General features: G+C 38.0%; 1 long non-coding RNA gene across 1 annotated transcript in view; it reads left to right on the top strand.

The window, feature by feature from the left end:
* The first annotated feature begins 404 nt into the window (after positions 1–404).
* LOC130683950 (uncharacterized) overlaps positions 405–17,304 on the top strand; it is a 75,350-nt gene continuing 58,450 nt past the window's right edge. Inside the window, exon 1 of the long non-coding RNA XR_008998086.1 lies at positions 405–425. This is a non-coding gene — a long non-coding RNA (uncharacterized LOC130683950). The remainder of the gene's footprint in view (positions 426–17,304) is intronic.

Here is a 17,304-nt window from a genome sequence, read left to right as displayed (position 1 = left end):
TAAATGAAAGGGAAGGTCATTACAGGGTTCTGAGCAAAGGAGTGTCTACTTTGCCTGCTCTGCTTCTTTACCATCAAACTTTCCAAATCTTAAATAACTCATGTCACTTACTTAATCCCCCAACCCAACCCTACTGCCCTATTTTAATTTCTTATGAAATGCACCCTATCTCCCAAGTCAGAAATAATAGAATTTTGTTTCTGCTCATATAATAGTCCAATCCAAGTGTTCCTTACCAGCAAGTGACTCTTTCCTATTTATTGATTTAAGGACAAAGGGTTTTACATGTTATGGTTCTTCCATCCCTTAGGGCCTTATTATTACTGGCGTTCAACCAGCAAAAGGACGAAGAAGGCATGAAGGAGTCTCTCTCCTCTAGAGGAAGCACACATCACTTCTGTCATATTCATTAATGAGAACTCAAGGTATGGTCCCACTTAAGTGTACCAGAGGTTGGGAAACATAGTCTAGCTGGGTGATAAAAGAAAAAAAAGAACACTAAAACTTCTTTCCTCATCAAATAATCATTAAATTCATTGACTCTACCAAGTAAATACCTCCCTCAAATATATATCTCTTTATCCCTATCAAAAGTCTCATCTTTTCTATCTGAATTTATAGAAAAATCTGCTAACTATTTTTTAAGGCTTCACAATCTTCTATGGAAATTCTGTTTCTAAACTGCAAATTTGGTCATTTTTCACCCTTTTCCAGGAACTCCCCATAACTCCTTACACTGGTACTCAAGGCCTTTCCTGATCAAATTTAAAAACTTGTCTGACCACCAATTCTGCTGTCCCCCAACAAGGCTGTGTGTTTCCATGGTGCCATGTCATCTGCTATTCCCCAGAGCATGTTTCCTGTCACATACTCCTGGTGCCTAAATTACCCTATGCCATACACACATGGCAAATGCCAATTCTTAAAGTAGCTGCTCTGTCCTTTGCAAGGCCACCCCTAACCTTGATGGGTGACCCCAGGAAATTAACAATGTTCTTGATGCCCCATACTTACTTATGACCTGGGTTAAAGTCCATGGTTCTGGGTGTGATAGAAAACAGACACATTTTATTATTACAACAAGATTGATTTAATATAGCAATGTCTCATTTACAATTCTTTCTTTCTTTCTTTCTTTCTTTCTTTCTTTCTTTCTTTCTTTCTTTCTTTCTTTCTTTCTTTCTTTCTTTCTTTCTTTCTTTCTTTTCTTTCTTTCTTTCTTTCTTTCTTTCTTTCTTTCTTCTTTCTTTCTCTTGTTCTCTCTTTCTCTCTTTCTCTTCCTTCCTTCCTCTCTCTCTTTCTCTCTGTCTCTCTCTCTGTCTCTCTCTCTCTGTCTCTCTCTCTCTGTCTCTCTGTCTCTCTCTCTCTCTCTCTCTCTCTCTCTCTTTCCTTCCTTCCTTCCTTTCTGACAGTGTTTTATACTCTTTGGGCCAGAGTACCTCATATTTCCAAACTGTAAGTTGAATAAAATAGCATCCAAGATTTCCTGAAGCATCCGAAATGATGGATTCTAAAGGTCATGAACATGAAGCCTTATCTTTCATAGCACCTGCCTTGTGATGTCTGGATTGAGTTTGTGAAGGCAGAGTTCCCTAGAGAGCCTAAAATACTCTTTAGAAACCACTGTCTATGCGCATCCCATTTGTTGGACACAAACCATCTGAGCGATATTAGATTTCTGGGGAGGTAAGAAATTCCAATGCTATTTAAACAGCAAGACCTTTTCAGGTAAAAAAAAAAAAGATGTCTATTCCCATCTCATTCTCCAATCCATCTGAAACATATTTGGAAATTAAGCAGGTGGGTAACATGAGTTTTCTTTAAGATGGAATTTCCTTCTCCTTTTGCTTCAGACTACCAACAGCATTTTTGCAATTAGTTTAACACTAGATGGACATGAAGAAATCTTATTTTTCATGCCTTGCATCAGATTTTTCTTATATTGAGGGAAGGACAGGAGTGTGTGCAACAACACCTCTGTTATCTAACCTTGATGCTTCTCCAGAAGTGTATATATTATATATATATCAGTATCTTGAACTTACTTATTCCCCATTTATTTTAGTATCTGCAGCTATTGTCTTTTAAAAATCAATTATTTTTAAATTGTGTGAAAGAAAAAAACATTTTAAAATAATTTTTTTGTGAGACAGAGAACTTTATATCATAAACACAATGACTAGCACATATTAGTCACTCAATAAATATTTGTTGAGTTAACCCTGTTTTTCCTTTTTATTTTTCTATGTGGGATAAGATAAAATAAGAAGAGAAACTAACAAAAACAATAAAATAAGCTTTAACTAAAAAGTGTCCAGAAAGTTTTTGAGGAATTTTTTTTTCACGTTTGTTGTAATCAGAGTTTTTGGAAATTTTGATTCATATTTTCTCCCCCATCAAATGGAGTCTCAAGAAAAACCTATTATCTTTATTATAAAATGACACCTGACTTATTCTTGAGTGTTTATGAGTGGGGAATAGTGACTTCATAAGCGCGGGATAAACAGTGATAAATTTATCGTTTAGTTTCATTATTTGGTGCCATGCAAACTTTTCTAAGACACACTATACTCTCTCTACATTAATTCCTTCAGATTTACTTCTGGAAAGAAATTCTTTGTCTTCTTCATCATAAAATCTTCTTGAGGCTTTAAGTGTCATCAATATATTCATATATTCATATATTCATATATTCATATATTGAACTGTGTGTTTATTATCTCCACATATACTGTGCTTTGCAGGTACATTAAAGCTAGTTAGAACTAAATTCCTTAGGTGGCTTGCATATTGGGTATTGTGAATAAAGCTGAGATGAACATGTGTACAAATATCTCCTGATTCAGTTCTTTTGGTTAAATATCCAGAAGTGGGATTGCTGGATCATATGGTAGTTCTGTTTTTAATTTTTTGAAGATCCTCCATACCATTTTCCATAGCAATTAAACAATTATTTTACATTCCCATCAACTGTGTACATGGGTTCCATTTTTTCCACATCCTTATCAACACTTGTTAGTTTCCCCACCTGCCTTGTAATTGTGATCCTGACAGGTCTGAGGTGGTATTTCATTGTGGCTTTAATTTCCATTTCCCTTATGATTACTGAGATTGAGTATCTTTCACATACCTGTTGGTAATTTGTATGTCTTCTTTGGAGAATTGCCTATTCAAAATTGGGGTGTATACATACAATGAAATAATCAGCCTTAAAAAAGGAGAAATCATGCCACATACAACAAGATATATGACCTTAAGGACATTATGCTAAATGAAGTAAACCAATCACAGAAGGACAATTACTGCATGATTCCACTTACATTAGATCTAAAACAGCTAAACGCATGGGTGCAAAGAGTAGAATCATGGTTAATAGGGGATGGGGCAATGGTGAGTTGTTGTCCAACACGTGTAATGTTTCAGTTATGCAGGGTAAATAAGTTCTAGATATCTGTTGCACAACATTGTGCCTATAGTTAACAAAACTCTATTGTACCCTTAAAATTTTGGCAAGTGGGTAGATTACATGTTAACTGTTCTTACCACAATTAAAACAAAAACCAAAACTAAATTCCCTGTCCTTTCTCTAGTCATTCACTCCTGAGGAGGTGGTTTTATTAGTTACAGAGTTGCTAAAGAAAAATAAAGCAAAACAAACAAAAAAAGTAAAAAGCGACAAATAAAAATGTCCAGTTATCTTGCCCAGCCCTCTTGTCACTGTCACATGCAATCATACCCTATTGATTCCATCTCTAGATTTATCTTGGATGCACTCAATGTTTTACATCACCATCTTTATGACCCTGGACCAAGCCATCACTTTCAGTTTTCTAGACTAATGTAAAATCCTCTCACAAAATTCTCATTTCACTGTTGTCTTCCCCATATATTCTGTAGAGAATATCCAAAGTGACCTTTTTAAAATTTAAAAATAAAGTTCACTGGCCTATTGCTTAAAGAGTCTGTTATGGCTTCTCATTATACTTAGAGTAAAATCCAAATTTCCCACCACAGCAACTCCCTACCTGCTCTGGCCCCTGCTTACTTCTCTCTGAAGTCACCACAACTTTACCTTCTTTCATATCCTCACAAGGCTGAGTTCTTTCCCACTTTGTCCAGAAAACCTTTTTTTCATAGATTGTTCTGTGTCACCTTTGCACTGACTTTTGTCAGTGCTACCACCTTCCCAAACTCCAGTTCTCTGCTTCAATGCTGACTCCCCAGAAGAGCAGCTGTGATAAAGCTAACTGTATTACTGTATGACCTACTAGTCTTTTTCCCACCATTCTGTTTTTTATTTTAATTCTCCAGAGTACTTTACACATACTGTCGCTTCACTAGAGCCTTTTTCATTTCATATGATTGGAACCAGTGGTTAACTGGATAATTGTAATCACAGCAAAAAAGACAGTTCCAAGCTAAAATTTATAAAAGGATACATGCATAATTAGCATTTTATTTTAATGTTACACATAGATATGTGCTTTCCTTTACTGATCTTTTTACATAGGTTCAAGGACTTTTCTTTAAGTATTTTTGTGGAATGTTTGGAGTTATTTTAGATCTTGAAATAGCATAATCCATACTGCTTTGGCTATGATGTCGTTTTAATTGTCTAATTTAAATCAAATGAGAAGCTAAAGACACCTGTGAAAAATTAGAATGTCAATTCCTTCTAGAGTTTGATATTTCTTATTGTTTGTAGATGTGTCTCTTTCACTTAATTTGCAGTGTTTTTGTTTTTGATTGTTTTGTTTTTGATGAACTGTTCTTATTTTTTCCATAGATCTAACTCATATTCTTTTTCTCATAGAAATCACACAAAAGGGACTCAGACTCCTTACATCCCATTCTTTGTTCTCCACGAGTGGCATATTTGCATTGCCCAGACCTGGAAATGCCACATATTTACCTTTACTCACATTCTATTGGCTAGGCCTCAGTCACATGGTCACAGTTAAGTGCTAGAGAGGCTGGAAATGTAGCCTAATTGTGTGCTTAGGAAGAAGAGGCAATGGGTTTGGTTAGCAGCTAGCCAGCCTTAGCAAAACTCTCCTGTAAGTCCAGTTAAATATTGTGATACAATGTGGGCCCCATTTAATATAGTAAATTCAAAAAAGAATATGACTATGTTCATGTTATTTATTCTGGAATGCTCCAGGTAACAGTCTGTTTATTCTACATATCCAGATCTCCTGGCTGGTATTGCCTTCAGAGACACGTCAATAGGAGATTCTTGATTAGTGATATCCCCCTTTAAAAATTGCTCAGCACTTATGCAGGCAGCATCAGAAAGAGCTCTCTTGAATAAATAAATAAATATATATATTTATTTGGCATATTATAAGTAGGATAATGTTATAGACATTAAAATATTAAAATAGTCTCTACTATTTCCTGGCCTACCTGTCAGTTCCCTTGGTTCTCATTTACCTACTAGGTGTCAGCAAAATTCTCATGAGACTGAAAAGAATAAATGGCATTGGTAGCTGTATCAGGATTGTGTTGTTGGCCAGGAATAGCTTCCATATGGATGGATAAGCCTATTTCGAACCACTTGGAGGTATTGAAAATACCACCTCACCAAATATATCCCTTACTCATCAATCAGCTGTAATTTCTAAGATCCACTCTTAAAGAGATTTTTCTGGATTAATCATTACCTTCCCAGGATTCCCAACAAAATATGAATATCTTAACTGGAAAGAGTAATAAATTAGTCCCAAGTTGCATTATTTCATCATGAATGAAGGTATTAAATTGCCTATCTATGCAAATGGCTGAAGGTATGAAACAGAAGACAGGTGAAAATTTTAATGGCAAAGGTTGGGGAGAATAGAAAATCCTGGATATAGGTACTGAAATAAACATTTCTGACAGGCAGGGGGCAGTCCTCAGGGCATTAGGGGAGTTGAAAAGCAGCCCTAACTTTTTTGTATTTGTACCTAGAAATAGATAACATACTTCTTGCTCAGGGTCTGCTTGCTGCAAATGTTACTCTATTTCTTTTCTAAAGAGCAGTTATAAAATGTTTATATTATACAATAGCCACTTCCATACAATATAAAATGTTACCTTCTCCTGGTCTGATGACAACACTAATTAGACCAATCGTGTCAATGGGAAATCAAGGTAGATCATTTTAATGTCTTTGGGGTGTAAATTATATTTTAAAAAATGTATCCATGTTTAAGGTATATAGTTTGATGACTTCGCACATACATATATACCTGTGAAATCATCACCTTAATCAAGGTAAGAGACATACCCATCACTCTAAAAGTTTCCTTGTATGTCTCTCATTTTTTCTGGGTTTTGCTTTGTTTATTGTAAGAATTATTAACATGAGATCTACCCTCTTAACAAATTGTTAAGTGCACAATGTAGCATTATTGACTATAGGCACTATGCTGTACAGGAGATCTCCAGAATTTATTCATCAAGCTTTATGCCAATTAAACAACTCCCCATTTCCCCCTCTCCCCAGCCCCTGGTAATCGCCATTCTATTCTATGCTTCTGTGAGTTTGACTCTTTTAGATACATTATATAAATGGAATCATGCAGTATTTGCCCTTTGTGACTGACTTATTTCACTTAGATAATGGCTGCACAACCATAAATATAATTAATTATTGATAGGCACATAGTTAAACCTCAAAAAAGTGTATTGAGTAAAATAAGCTAGATACAAAGGAGTACATACTCTTTGAATCCATTTACACAAAACCCAAGTAAAAGCAAAATTACCCTGTGGTGGAAGTCAGGATAGTGGTTATTTTGGATTTGGGTGAATATTAACTAAAAAGGTGCACAAGAAAATTTTCTGGAGTTATATCTATATTCTATATCTGTATCTGGAAAATGGTTACATATTTTTGTGCATGTGCCAAAGATCATGGAACTGTAACACAAGATTTGAGCATTTTCATGGACATAAAATGTACTGAATACTGGTAAACTGAAAAAAAGATGCATTACTTCTGCACAAGGAATATTACTGTGATGATGCAAAAATAATAATTGCTTAATCAGTAATAGTGAAATCCAAGTTTAATCTGAATTGTTCTTTATATGGCATCTGTTTCTAATAGATCCCCAGAGCAGAGAATGAAAGAAGAAAACATAGAGTGAGAATATTTTATTTCCTTGTAAGTCTATGAGTGTGACCAAAATCTAAATTGAAACACCAAAGACATGGAAAAAAAATTAATAACAATAGGGAATTTAGAAATACTGGTGAATTTGAAGCAGGTGCTCCCATAAAGAGTCACCCATGGTAAATATGAATTGAGCACCTTGCATGTGATTCTGGAAAATACATCTGCATCTGGTTTCCTGCTATTGGGCATGAGTTTTAAAATTTGTTTCAGATATATAAATCAATGCACTTACATCCAAAAGATTAATAATAAGAGCTCAGAGCTCACATGGCTTCTTGGCTCTCTCTTCTGATGAACTAAGATGGAAGGTTTGACTTAGCTTTCAGAGAACTTTAAAAGTCTTAGATGTAATAGACTTAAATGGTCTCAGCATTACTTTGTCAAGTTCAGGAAAGTCAGCCAAGTTAAGCTCTGAGGTACGTCTGGGACTGATGTAGTTTTCCCTCAGATACATGTAGGGACTATGCTCATAAATTAATGAATTAATCACAGCGATATTACAACACAGACATCTAATAGGCCTCTGGTTGCATAGTTTGAAAGCTATTCACTTAAAAGTCTTCAGAAACAAAAATATGGCAAAACAAATTGTAAAGACTTAGTAAAATACTGTTAACATGGTCCTGTTTAATCATCCTGATTAAATATAAAAAACAGAAACTTAATAAACCAATGCAATACTCTAAATGAACAGTTAGAGAAAAATGTGCACTAAGTGGTAGACAACTTCATAGGTAAGGAAGAGTTGGATGATCACATCCAAAACTTGCCTATTAATGAACAGATGTCAGTCTGGAAGGGATTTCTCAAGGTGCTCTACAAGGATTAGACCTTGATCCTCTATTTAACTATTAATAAAATTTGGGTAGATGTCTGGATATCAATACCATCAAACACTAGCTCAATGCTGGGGTGTAAATCACTTTCTGTCACATTTTACATAACAAAGTATCTCTTTATTAGATATCTGTTGCTGCATACTGAAGTATTAAATAATTTAGTAGCTAAAAACCACAATATTTTATTTGCTTATGATACTTTTGGTCAGCAATTTGAGCTGGATTCAGCTGTGTGATTTTTTTCTTTTGACCTCTCCTAGAGCCACACATAAGCCCTAATCAGTTAGAAGGCTGGCTGCAAGCTAGTTAGGAGAAGGGGACTCAGATGGACAGCAGATCCTTGATCCTCTTGATCTCACACTCCAGCTGGCAAGCCGGCGCTCACTCACATGGCAGCAGCATGCGCAAAGAGGACAAAGGGAAATGCCAAGGCCTCTTGAGGCCCATACTCAGAAGTCATACAACGTATCTTCCACCTTATTTTGTGTTAAATAAGTCATTAGGCCAGCCCATATTCAGGATTAAGGAAATAGATTTCACTTATCAAAGGTGGGGGGGTAGGCACTGCAAATAATTTGTGGTCATTTTAAATGTAGCAAGTCCCTTTCCTTGGGTACCATTATTTAAATTCCTCTTAAGAAAAATACGCACTTCCTGACATCACCCAAAGTAATGGTGTATGACAACCAACTCTCTAAGGGAAAAAAAGAGCCCTCATTTGGATCATTTACTCATTTTTGTGATATAAATCCTACCAGCATGCATAATTTCAAGCTACTGATAGGATATTACTAAGTGTGAGTTAGGAAAAGATGCACGCAGTTCACTCTCGAGAGCTGGTATGAGCTGACCACAGCACGCCGCTGCCAGAAGTCTCCAATTAGGACATCAGACTCAAGTGCAATGTATCAAAATGAGCATCTAGTCCAGATGTGAATGCGGCTTCTTGAGTGTGGCTTCTCTTGATCAATAAGCCTATAAAAATATCCATTATCTGCTTTCCATGTTCCAATGCACAGTTTTGAGGTAGGGGCAAGATACTTAGCAGTTAAAAAGGAGAAGATCAAACATCACACAGTAGACACTGGTGCACACCAACTTATTTATAGCATATATTAACTTTCTGTTCCCCAAGAGCTGACAGTAGTCCTTGATTAGGGCCCTGATCTGCAATTTGGGGTAACTCTTTTTTTTTTTTTTAAATAATTATTTTTTATTGAAGGGTAGTTGACACACAGTATTACATTACATTAGTTTCAAGTGTACAACACAGTGATAAAACATTTATATACATAATTCTAGGTTCCAGCTATCACCCTACCAAGCTGTTACAATATCTTGGCTATATTCCTTATGCTATACATTACATCCCGGTTACTTATTTATTTTACCATTGGAAGTCTGTCCTTTCTTTTTTTTTTTTTTTTTTTGTGAGGGCATCTCTCATATTTATTGATCAAATGGTTGTTAACGACAATAAAATTCTGTATAGGGGAGTCAATGCTCAATGCACAATCATTAATCCACCCCAAGCCTAATTTTCGTCAGTCTCCAATCTTCTGAGGTATAACAAACAAGTTCTTACATGGAGAAAAAATTCTTACATAGTGAATAAGTTACATAGTGAACAGTACAAGGGCAGTCATCACAGAAACTTTCGGTTTTGCTCATGCATTATGAACTATAAACAGTCAGTTCAAATATGAATACTCATTTGGTTTTTATACTTGATTTATATGTGGATACCACATTTCTCTCTTTATTATTATTATTTTTAATAAAATGCTGAAGTGGTAGGTAGATACAAGATAAAGGTAGAAAACATAGTTTAGTGTTGTAAGAGAGCAAATGTAGATGATCAGGTGTGTGCCTGTAGACTATGTGTTAATCCAAGCTAGACCAGGGCAATAAAACATCCACGTATGCAGAAGATTTCTCTCAGAACAGGGGGGTTGAGGTTCTAAGCCTCACCTCTGTTGATCCCCAATTTCTCACCTGATGGCCCCCCTGCGACTGTGCCTGTCTTAGGTTGTTCCTCCCTTGAGGAATCTTACCCGTCTCTGGCTAACCAGTCATCTTCCGGGGCCATACAGGGAAATGTGAAGTTGGTAAGTGAGAGGGAAGCCTTATTGTTTGAAAAGGTTAGCTTTTTACTTCTTTGCATATTTATGCCCTGTGGCTTCTATGCCCAGCATTTGTCTTGAGGTATCTTTACCACTTGGAAGAATTATGATACTCGGTAAATTCGATATGAGGCACGAATTCTATTTAAGGGTTGTAATTAGGAAGGAAGAAGAAAAGCTATAGAAGTAGCAGGCGGAAGAAAACATGGGAAGATTGATTATTCCTTTGACATATCTTCTTGTAGAGTACTTCAGCATGTATAGGTTTTAAGCTACTACTTAAATTGCGCACACACATTAACATAATAGGAGTATAGTTACATAACCAAAGCATACCTGTAATTACCAGCCATCTCCAGTGAAACCAAGAAAACCAGTTAGGCACCTTAGGCATTTGTGAAAACTTATCTATGATATGGTGGATATTGTCCAACTGAACTTGAACAGTCTGAGAGAAATCAGACAAATTAAAACAACCCATTCCTGGGGAATGTTCACATCCCTTATGTTCTTTTAACAGTAAATAGTCTGTAGTTGTAAGATTTTGGAGCGCTACAATTTGCACTTCTCCTAATTCTTGGTTCAGTTCCAAAAGTATAGATCCAGTCAAATTTGTTGTTTTACTGTATGGACAGGCCAGCTTAGGTATCTCCTTCCTCATTCCCATGGCAAGTCCAGGAATTGGTGGGATGAGTGCATCTACAGCTGTAGCAGTGCGTGGATCTTTGTTGGGGTTTTTTGATGATCATCTTCTGGCATGAGTCTTCCAGAGAGTGCAGATGTTGGAAGTTCTCTTTCATATCGTATCTTAGTTCATTTTCGGGGTAGCCAAATTAGGCTTTGATCTTCTGTATAGATGCAAACAGACCCTTTGCCTACACTTTTATATGCTCTATATACCCTTGTGTAGAAATCATTGGAGGTTACCACACAGGAACTGCCCTTTTTTTTTTTTTGCTTTGTTTTTGGTATCACTAATCTACACTTACATGACGAATATTATGTTTACTAGGCTCTCCCCTATACCAGGTCTCCCCTATAAACCCCTTTACAGTCACTGTCCATCAGCATAGCAAAATGTTGTAGAATCACTACTTGCCTTCTCTGTGTTGTACAGCCCTCCCTTTTCTCCTACCCCCCCATGCATGTTAATCTTAATACCCCCCTACTTCTCCCCCCCTTATCCCTCCCTACCCACCCATCCTCCCCAGTCCCTTTCCCTTTGGTACCTGTTAGTCCATTCTTGAGTTCTGTGATTCTAGTGCTGTTTTGTTCCTTCAGTTTTTCCTTTGTTCTTATATTCCACAGATGAGTGAAATCATTTGGTATTTCTCTTTCTCCGCTTGGCTTGTTTCACTGAGCATAATACCCTCCAGCTCCATCCATGTTGCTGCAAATGATTGGATTTGCCCTTTTCTTATGGCTGAGTAGTATTCCATTGTGTATATGTACCACATCTTCTTTATCCATTCATCTATCGATGGACATTTAAGTTGCTTCCAATTCTTGGCTATTGTAAATAGTGCTGCAATAAACATAGGGGTGCATCTGTCTTTCTCAAACTTGATTGCTGCGTTCTTAGGGTAAATTCCTAGGAGTGGAATTCCTGGGTCAAATGGTAAGTCTGTTTTGAGCATTTTGATGTACCTCCATACTGCTTTCCACAATGGTTGAAATAACTTACATTCCCACCAGCAGTGTAGGAGGGTTCCCCTTTCTCCACAGCCTCGCCAACATTTGTTGTTGTTTGTCTTTTGGATGGCAGCCATCCTTACTGGTGTGAGGGGATACCTCATTGTAGTTTTAATTTGCATTTCTCTGATAATTAGCGATGTGGAGCATCTTTTCATGTGTCTGTTGGCCATCTGTATTTCTTTTTTGGAGAACTGTCTGTTCAGTTCCTCTGCCCATTTTTTAATTGGGTTATTTGTTTTTTGTTTGTTGAGGCGTGTGAGCTCTTTATATATTCTGGACGTCAAGCCTTTATCGGATGTGACATTTTCAAAGATATTCTCCCATACTGTAGGGATCCTTCTTGTTCTATTGATGGTGTCTTTTGCTGTACAGAAGCTTTTCAGCTTAATATAGTCTCACTTACTCATTTTTGCTGTTGTTTTCCTTGCCCAGGGAGATATGTTCAAGAGGTCACTCATGTTTATGTCTAAGAGGTTTTCGCCTATGTTTTCTTCCAAGAGTTTAATGGTTTCATGGCTTACATTCAGGTCTTTGATTCATTTTGAGTTTACTTTTGTATATGGGGTTAGACAATGGTCCAGTTTCATTCTCCTACATGTAGCTGTCCAGTTTTGCCAGCACCACCTGTTGAAGAGACTGTCATTTCACCACTGTATGTCCATGGCTCCTTTATCAAATATTAATTGACCATATATGTCTGGGTTAATGTCTGGATTCTCTAGTCTGTTCCATTGGTCTGTGGCTCTGCTCTTGTGACAGTACCAAATTGTCTTGATTACTATGGCTTTATAGTAGAGCTTGAAGTTGGGGAGTGAGATCCCCCCTACTTTATTCTTCTGTCTCAGGATTGCTTTGGCTATTCGGGGTCTTTGGTGTTTCCATATGAATTTTTCAATTATTTGTTCCAGTTCATTGAAGAATGTTGCTGGTAGATTCATAGGGATTGCATCAAATCTGTATATTGCTTTGGGCAGGATGGCCATTTTGACGATATTAATTCTTCCTAGCCACGAGCATGGGATGAGTTTCCATCTGTTAGTGTCCCCTTTAATTTCTCTTAAGAGTGACTTGTAGTTTTCAGAGTATAAGTCTTTCACTTCTTTGGTTAGGTTTATTCCTAGGTATTTTATTTTTTTTGATGCAATTGTGAATGGAGTTGTTTTCCTGATTTCTCTTTCTGTTGGTTCATTGTTAGTATATAGGAAAGCCACAGATTTCTGTGTGTTGATTTTGTAGCCTGCAACTTTGCTGTATTCCGATATCAGTTCTAGTAGTTTTGGGGTGGAGTCTTTAGGGTTTTTTATGTACAGTATCATGTCATCTGCAAATAGTGACAGTTTAACTTCTTCTTTACCAATCTGGATTCCTTGTATTTCTTTATTTTGTCTGATTGCCGTGGCTAGGACCTCCAGTACTATGTTAAATAACAGTGGAGAGAGTGGGCATCCCTGTCTAGTTCCCGATCTCAGAGGAAATGCTTTCAGATTCTCGCTGTTCAATATAATGTTGGCTGTGGGTTTATCATAGATGGCCTTTATTATGTTGAGGTACTCTTTATTATGTTGAGGTACTTGCCCTCTATTCCCATTTTGCTGAGAGTTTTTATCATGAATGGATGTTGAACTTTGTCAAATGCTTTTTCAGCATCTATGGAGATGATCATGTGGTTTTTGTCTTTCTTTTTGTTGATGTGGTGGATGATGTTGATGGACTTTTGAATGTTGTACCATCCTTGCATCCCTGGGATGAATCCCACTTGGTCATGGTGTATGATCCTTTTGATGTATTTTTGAATTCGGTTTGCTAATATTTTGTTGAGTATTTTTGCATCTACGTTCATCAGGGATATTGGTCTGTAGTTTTCTTTTTTGGTGGGGTCTTTGCCTGGTTTTGGTATTAGGGTGATGTTAGCTTCATAGAATGAGTTTGGGAGTATCCCCTCCTCCTCTATTTTTTCGAAAACTTCAAGGAGAATGGGTATTATGTCTTCCCTATATGTCTGATAAAATTCCGAGGTAAATCCATCTGGCCCGGGGGTTTTGTTCTTTGGTAGTTTTTTGATTACCGCTTCAATTTAGTTGCTGGTAATTGGTCTGTTTAGATTTTCTGTTTCTTCCTGGGTCAATCTTGGAAGGTTGTATTTTTCTAGGAAGTTGTCCATTTCTCCTAGGTTTCCCAGCTTGTTAGCATATAGGTTTTCATAGTATTCTCCAATAATTCTTTGCATTTCCGTGGGGTCCGTCGTGATTTTTCCTTTCTCGTTTCTGATACTGTTGATTTGTGTTGACTCTCTTTTCTTCTTAATAAGTCTGGCTAGAGGCTTATCGATTTTGTTTATTTTCTCAAAGAACCAGCTCTTGGTTTCATTGATTTTTGCTATTGTTTTATTCTTCTCGATTTTATTTATTTCTTCTCTGATCTTTATTATGTCCCTCCTTCTGCTGACCTTAGACCTCATCTGTTCTTCTTTTTCCAATTTCGATAATTGTGACATTAGACCATTCATTTGGGATTGCTCTTCCTTTTTTAAATATGCTTGGATTGCTATATACTTTCCTCTTAAGACTGCTTTTGCTGTGTCCCACAGAAGTTGGGGCTTAGTGTTGTTGTTGTCATTTGTTTCCATATATTGCTGGATCTCCATTTTGATTTGGCCATTGATCCACTGATTATTTAGGAGCGTGTTGTTAAGCCTCCATGTGTTTGTGAGCCTCTTTGCTTTCTTTGTACAGTTTATTTCTAGTTTTATGCCTTTGTGGTCTGAAAAGTTGGTTGGTAGGATTTCAATCTTTTGGAATTTTCTGAGGCTCTTTTTGTGGCCTAGTATGTGGTCTATTCTGGAGAATGTTCCATGTGCACTTGAGAAGAATGTATATCCCGCTGCTTTTGGATGTAGAGTTCTATAGATGTCTATTAGGTCCATCTGCTCTACTGTGTTGTTCAGTGCTTCCGTGTCCTTACTTATTTTCTGCCCAGTGGATCTATCCTTTGTGGTGAGTGGTGTGTTGAAGTCTCCTAGAATGAATGCATTGCAGTCTGTTTCCCCCTTAGGTCTGTTAGTATTTGTTTCACATATGCTGGTGCTCCTGTGTTGGGTGCATATATATTTAGAATGGTTATATCCTCTTGTTGGACTGAGCCCTTTATCATTATGTAGTGTCCTTCTTTATCTCTTGTTACTTTCTTTGTTTTGAAGTCTATTTTGTCTGATATTAGTACTGCAACCCCTGCTTTCTTCTCGCTGTTGTTTGCTTGAAATATGTTTTTCCATCCCTTGACTTTTAGTCTGTACATGTCTTTGGGTTTGAGGTGAGTTTCTTGTAAGCAGCATATAGATGGGTCATGCTTTTTTATCCATTCTGTTACTCTGTGTCTTTTGATTGGTGCATTCAACCCATTAACATTTAGGGTGACTATTGAAAGATATGTACTTACTGCCATTGCAGGCTTTGAATTCGTGGTTACCAAAGGTTCAAGGTTAGCCTCTTTAGTATCTTACTGCCTAACTTAGCTCGCTTATTGAGCTGTTATATACACTGTCTGGAGATTCTTTTCTTCTCTCCCTTCTTGTTCCTCCTCCTCGATTCTTCATATGTTGGGTGTTTTGTGCTGTGCTCTTTCTAGGAGTGCTCCCATCTAGAGCAGTCCCTGTAAGATGTTCTGTAGAGGTGGTTTGTGGAAAGCAAATTCCCTCAGCTTTTGTTTGTCTGGGAATTGTTTAATCCCACCGTCATATTTGAATGATAGTCGTGCTGGATACAGTATCCTTGGTTCAAGGCCCTTCTGTTTCATTGTATTAAATATATCATGCCATTCTCTTCTGGCCTGTAGGGTTTCTGTTGAGAAATCTGACGTTAGCCTGATGGGTTTCCCTTTATAGGTGACCTTTTTCTCTCTAGCTGCCTTTAACACTCTTTCCTTGTCCTTGATCTTTGCCATTTTAATTATTATGTGTCTTGGTGTTGCCCTTCTTGGATCCTTTCTGTTGGGGGTTCTGTGTATTTCCATGGTCTGTTCGATTACTTCCTCCCCTAGTGTGGGGATGTTTTCAGCAATTATTTCTTCTAAGATACTTTCCATCTCTTTTCCTCTCTCTTCTTCTTCTGGGACCCCTATAATACGGATATTGTTCCTTTTGGATTGGTCACACAGTTCTCTTAATATTGTTTCATTCCTGGAGATCCTTTTGTCTCTCTCTATGTCAGCTTCTATGCGTTCCTGTTCTCTGATTTCAATTCTATCAATGGCCTCTTGCATTCTATCCATTCTGCTTATAAACCCTTCCAGAGTTTGTTTCATTTCTGCGATCTCCTTTCTGGCATCTGTGATCTCCCTCCGGACTTCATCCCATTTCTCTTGCGTATTTCTCTGCATCTCTGTCAGCATGTTTATGATTCTTATTTTGAATTCTTTTTCAGGAAGACTGGTTAGGTCTGTCTCCTTCTCTGGTGTTGTCTCTGTGATCTTTGTCTGCCTGTAGCTTTGCCTTTTCATGGTGATAGGAATAGTCTGCAGAACTGGGACGAGTGACGGCTGGAAGGACTTCCTTTCTTGTTGGTTTGTGGCCCTCCTCTCCTGGGAGAACAGCGACCTCTAGTGGCTTGTGCTGCGCAGCTGCACGCAGACAGGGTTTCTGCTTCCTGCCCGGCTGCTATGGAGTTAATCTCCGCTGTTGCTGTGGGCGTGGCCTGGCTCGGGCAGCTACTCCAAAATGGTGGAGTCGCGTTGGAGCAGGAGCTGCTGGGAGGCTATTTATCTCCGTAAGGGGCCTCCCTGCTCCCTGCAGCCCAGGGGTTAGGGTGCCCAGAGATCCCGGATTCCCTACCTCTGGATTAAGTGACCCGCCCTGCCCCTTTAAGACTTCCAAAAAGCACCCGCCAAAACAAAACAACGACCACCAAAAAAAAAATTTTTTAATTAAAAAAAAAAAAAAAAAGAAGTTTTTAATTAAAAAAAAAAAAGGTGGTCGTTCGTTTTTCTTTATTCTCCGGTGACTGCCTCAGGGCTCTGCTCACCGGTCTTTCTGCCCTGTTTCCCTAGTATTGGGTTCCCTATCCCTTTAAGACTTCCAAAAAGCGCTCGCCAAAACAAAACAGCAAAAAAGCAAAAAAAAAAAATGGTCCAGCGCTTTTCTTATGTCCTCTGGCGCCCAGCCTCCAGTGCCCGCTCACTGTTCTTTCTGCCCTGTTTTCCTAGTATCGAGCGCCCTGCACTCTGGCCCGGATGGCTGGGGCTGGGTGTTCGGCAGTCCTGGGCTCCGTCTCCTCCCGCTCTGCCTATTCTTCTCCCGCCGGGAGCTGGGGGGAGGGGCGCTCGGCTCCCGCGGGGCCGGGGCTTGTATCTTACCCCCTTCGCGAGGCGCTGGTTTCTCTCAGGTGCGGATGTGGTCTGGATATTGTCCTGTGTCCTCTGGTCTTTATTCTAGGAAGGGTTGTCTTTGTTATATTTTCATAGATATATGTTGTTTTGTGAGGAGATTTCTGCT

The sequence above is a fragment of the Manis pentadactyla genome, chromosome 5 (assembly GCF_030020395.1).
Source record: "Manis pentadactyla isolate mManPen7 chromosome 5, mManPen7.hap1, whole genome shotgun sequence".
NCBI classification, from domain to species: Eukaryota; Metazoa; Chordata; class Mammalia; order Pholidota; family Manidae; genus Manis; species Manis pentadactyla.
The sequence above is the reverse complement of the archived record's forward strand: the minus strand, read 5'-3'. Positions and strand labels throughout refer to the sequence as shown.